Here is a 4,367-nt window from a genome sequence, read left to right on the forward strand (position 1 = left end):
GGCAGTGGTGCTGAGGACCGCAGAGGGGGGCTTAATAGTCGAGACGGAGCAGGTCCGGGGGAGGCTTAATAGTCGTCCCCCGGCCAGTGCGGGGGAGGCTTAATAGTCGTCCCCCGGGTACTCCGGGGGCCAGGCTTAATAGTCGTCCCCCGAGGACTCCGGGGGCAGGCTTAACAGTCATCCGCCCCGGGCGCTCCAGGGGGAAAGCTTAATAGTCCTCCCCCGAGAGTGTGTGTGTGTGTGTGGGAGGGAGGCTTAGCAGTCTTGCCCCGGGCGGTCCGGTGGGGGAGGCTTAGCAGTCGTCATCCGAGGACTCCGGGGGCAGGCTTAATAGTGGTTCCAGGGGAGGCTTAATAGTCGTCCCCCGGGCAGTCCGGGAGAGGCTTAATCGTCATCCCCCGACAGTGTGTGTGTGTGTGTGGGGGGGGAGGCTTAGCAGTCTTCCCCCAGGCTGGGTGGGGGCCTGGCGGGAGGCGTCGCAGTCTTCCCCCGGGCGGTCCGGTGGGGGAGGCTTAGCAGTCGTCATCAGGGCGGTCCGGGGGGTGGGGGGAGGCCTCAGAGTCGTCCCTCGGAGAGCCGGGTCGGCGGCGGTGGCGGGTGTCAGGCTTTACGTCCAGCCTCCGGAGGGTGAGCGTCCTCGGACGGGATGCAGCTGCCGCAGAGAGGCAGCCTCTGAGGCAAGGAGCGGAGCACCGAGGCTGGGGAGAGGGGAGCAGGAGCCGGGGGCTGGGGTGGGTGGGTGGGGGGGGCGTTCAGGACAACCGATCAAGCCCCGGGAAGCGGCTGTCAAATGTTCAAAGTCCCCCCCGGGACAACAGGTCAAGCCCTGGGAGGCGGCTGTCAAATGTTCAAAGTCCCCACCGGGACAACAGGTCAACCCCCGGGAAGCGGCTGTCAAATTTTCAAAGTCCCCGTTCGGCCACCAGGTCAACCCGCTGAATCTACTGGGTTGACCTGGCGGCCGGTTTGCTTTCCGGCCACCAGGTCAACCCATTGGATTCGACGGGTTGACCTGGCGACCGGTTTGCTTTCCGGCCACCAGGTCAACCCATTGGATTCGACGGGTTGACCTGGTGGCCGGTTTGCTTTCCGGACCGGATGTCACCCCACTCCCAGGGCAGCGCGGCAGTGGTGCTGAGGACCGCAGAGGGGGGGCTTAATAGTCGAGAGGGAGCAGGTCCGGGGGAGGCTTAATAGTCGTCCCCCGAGGACTCCGGGGGCCAGGCTTAATAGTCGTCCCCCCGGGCGCTCCAGGGGGAAAGCTTAATAGTCCTCCCCCGAGGATAGGCTTAATAGTCGCCCCCCGGCCAGTCCGGGGGAGGCTTAATAGTCGTTCCAGGGGAGGCTTAATAGTCATCCCCCGGGCAGTCCGCGGGAGGCTTAATAGTCGTCCCCCGAGTGCTCCGGGGGGCAGGCTTAATAGTCGTTCCCCAGGCAGTCTGGGAGAGGCTTAAGAGTCATCCCCCGACAGTGTGGGTGTGGGTGTGGGCGGGGGGGAGGCTTAGCAGTCGTCCCCAGGGCGGTCCGGGGGTGGGGGGAGGCCTCAGAGTCGTCCCTCCGAGAGCCGTGTCGGCGGCGGTGGCGGGTGTCAGGCTTTACGTCCAGCCTCCGGAGGGTGAGCGTCCTCGGACGCGATGCAGCCGCCGCAGAGAGGCAGCCTCCGAGGCAGGGAGCGGAGCACCGAGGCTGGGGAGTGGGGAGCAGGAGCCGGGGGGGAGGTGGGGGGCGTTCAGGACAACAGGTCAACCCCCTGGAAGCGGCTGTCAAATGTTCAACGTCCCCACTCGGCCACCAGGTCAAGCCCCGGGAAGCGGCTGTAAAATTCTCAAAGTCCCCACCGGGACAATAGGTCAAGCCCTGGGAGGCGGCTGTCAAATGTTCAAAGTCCCCACCGGGACAACAGGTCAACCCCCGGGAAGCGGCTGTCAAATTTTCAAAGTCCCCGTTCGGCCACCAGGTCAACCCGCTGAATCTACTGGGTTGACCTGGCGGCCGTTTTGCTTTCCGGCCACCAGGTCAACCCATTGGTTTCGACGGGTTGACCTGGCGGCTGGTTTGCTTTCCGGCCACCAGGTCAACCCATTGGATTCGACGGGTTGACCTGGTGGCCGGTTTGCTTTCCGGCCCGGGTGTCACCCCACTCCGAGGGCAGCACGGCAGTGGTCTTGAGGACCACAGAGGGGGGCTTAATAGTCGAGACGGAGCAGGTCCGGGGGAGGCTTAATAGTCGCCCCCCGGCCAGTCCGGGGGAGGCTTAATAGTCGTCCCCCGAGGACTCCGGGGGCCAGGCTTAATAGTCGTCCCCCCCCGGGCGCTCCAGGGGGGAAAGCTTAATAGTCCTCCCCCGAGGACTCCGGGGGCAGGCTTAACAGTCGTCCGCCCCGGGCGCTCCAGGGGGAAAGCTTAATAGTCCTCCCCCGACAGTGTGTGTGTGTGTGTGTGGGAGGGAGGCTTAGCAGTCTTGCCCCGGGCGGTCCGGTGGGGGAGGCTTAGCAGTCGTCCCCAGGGCGGTCCGGGGGTGGGGGGGGGGGGGAGGCCTCACAGTCGTCCCTCGGAGAGCCGGGTCAGCGGCAGTGGTGGGTTTACGTCCAGCCTCCGGAGGGTGCGCGTCCTCGGAGGCGATGCAGGCGCCGCAGAGAGGCAGCCTCCGAGGCAGGGAGCGGAGCACCGAGGCTGGGGAGAGGGGAGCAGGAGCCGGGGGCTGGGGCTGGGGGTGGGGGGCGTTCAGGACAACCGGTCAAGCCCCGGGAAGCAGCTGTCAAATGTTCCAAGTCCCCACTCGGCCACCAGGTCCACCCCAGTCTAGCAATGGGGTTGACCTGGCTGACGGCCGGTTAGTATCAAGGTAAACTCACCGTCGTCCACAGGAGGGCAGCTCTCAGGCCGGCCGGCTGCGGCTGACTCTGGGGCGGCGCCCGGTCCCGGCAGCGAGGGGCGGGGGGCGCGGAGCGAGACGGGGCTAACCGGGGGGGGGCGCCTCCTGCGACTTTGGGGGCCGCGGGTCGTCAGTGGCGTGCAGGCCGGGCCTCTCCCGGGGGATTCGGGGGGGCGGTCCTGCGGGCCGGGCGCAGGGGGCTCGAGCGAGCCCGGGCCGGTCCGCCCCGGGGCCGGGGTCTCCGCCTGCGGCTCAGGGGGGCGCGGGTCGTCGGGGGAGGAAGCCCGGGGGAGCCGCACACCGGCCCGCCAGGCCAGGCCTGGCCTGGATGGCCGCGGGGGGATTCGGGGCGGTCCCGCGGGCCGGGGGCCGGGCGCAGGGGAGGCGGGGGGGCCGAGCGAGTCCGTCCCGGGCCCGGGGCCTCCCCCTGCGGCTTTGGGGTCCGTGGGTCCCCGCTGGAGGAAGCCACTGGGAGCTGGACACCCGCCGTCCGTCCCGCCAGGCCAGGCCTGGCCTGGGTGGCCGCGGGGGGATTCGGGGCGGTCCCGCGGGCCGGGGGCCGGGCGCAGGGGAGGCGGGGGGGCCGAGCGAGTCGGGCCCGGGCCCGGGGCCTCCCCCTGCGGCTTTGGGGTCCGTGGGTCCCCGCTGGAGGAAGCCGCTGGGCGCTGGACACCCGCCGTCCGTCCCGCCTGGCCAGGCCTGGCCTGGGTGGCCGCGGGGGGATTCGGGGCGGTCCCGCGGGCCGGGGGCCGGGCGCAGGGGAGGCGGGGGGGCCGAGCGAGTCGGGCCCGGGCCCGGGGCCTCCCCCTGCGGCTTTGGGGTCCGTGGGTCCCCGCTGGAGGAAGCCGCTGGGCGCTGGACACCCGCCGTCCGTCCCGCCTGGCCAGGCCTGGCCTGGGTGGCCGCGGGGGGATTCGGGGCGGTCCCGCGGGCCGGCGGCCGGGCGCAGGGGGTCCGAGCGAGTCCGTCCCGGGCCCGGGGCCTCCCCCTGCGGCTTTGGGGTCCGTGGGTCCCCGCTGGAGGAAGCCGCTGGGCGCTGGACACCCGCCGTCCGTCCCGCCTGGCCAGGCCTGGCCTGGGTGGCCGCGGGGGGGGATTCGGGGCGGACCTGCGGGCCGGCGGCCGGGAGGGTCCGGGCCAGTCCGCCCCATGCCCGGGGTCTCCCCCAGCGGCTTCGGTGGCCCCGGGGGGGGTCCTCCGCGGAGGAAGCCGGGTGGGTGGGGAGCCGGACCCCAGGCGCCCAGACCCGTGACCTGCGGCCGCGACCTCCGACTCGGCAGGAGCGACGAGGGGCTTTCCGGCCCGTCCCCCCCTCTCCTTCCCCCCCAGAAAAGGAGAGAGAGCTGACTCGGACCGGGAAAAGCTGCCTACGGCACCTGGGATTCCCAGGCGGTCACCCATCCAAGTACTAGCCAGGCCCGGGACGGTTTACCTTCCGAGATCGGACGGGATCGGGGGCGTTCGGTCCGGTATGGCCGTAGGCACCCGGCCC

The 4,367-nt window shown here is 70.6% G+C and overlaps 1 non-coding gene across 1 annotated transcript; it reads right to left on the minus strand.

The window, feature by feature from the left end:
* Positions 1 to 4,239: 4,239 nt before the first annotated feature.
* Positions 4,240 to 4,358, minus strand: LOC135977589 (5S ribosomal RNA). The gene has a single exon (XR_010595024.1). It is a non-coding gene; the product is annotated as a 5S ribosomal RNA (ribosomal RNA).
* Between the last annotated feature and the right edge of the window lie 9 nt (positions 4,359 to 4,367).

This window comes from Chrysemys picta, unplaced genomic scaffold, assembly GCF_011386835.1.
Source record: "Chrysemys picta bellii isolate R12L10 unplaced genomic scaffold, ASM1138683v2 scaf4, whole genome shotgun sequence".
Classification (NCBI taxonomy): domain Eukaryota; kingdom Metazoa; phylum Chordata; order Testudines; family Emydidae; genus Chrysemys; species Chrysemys picta.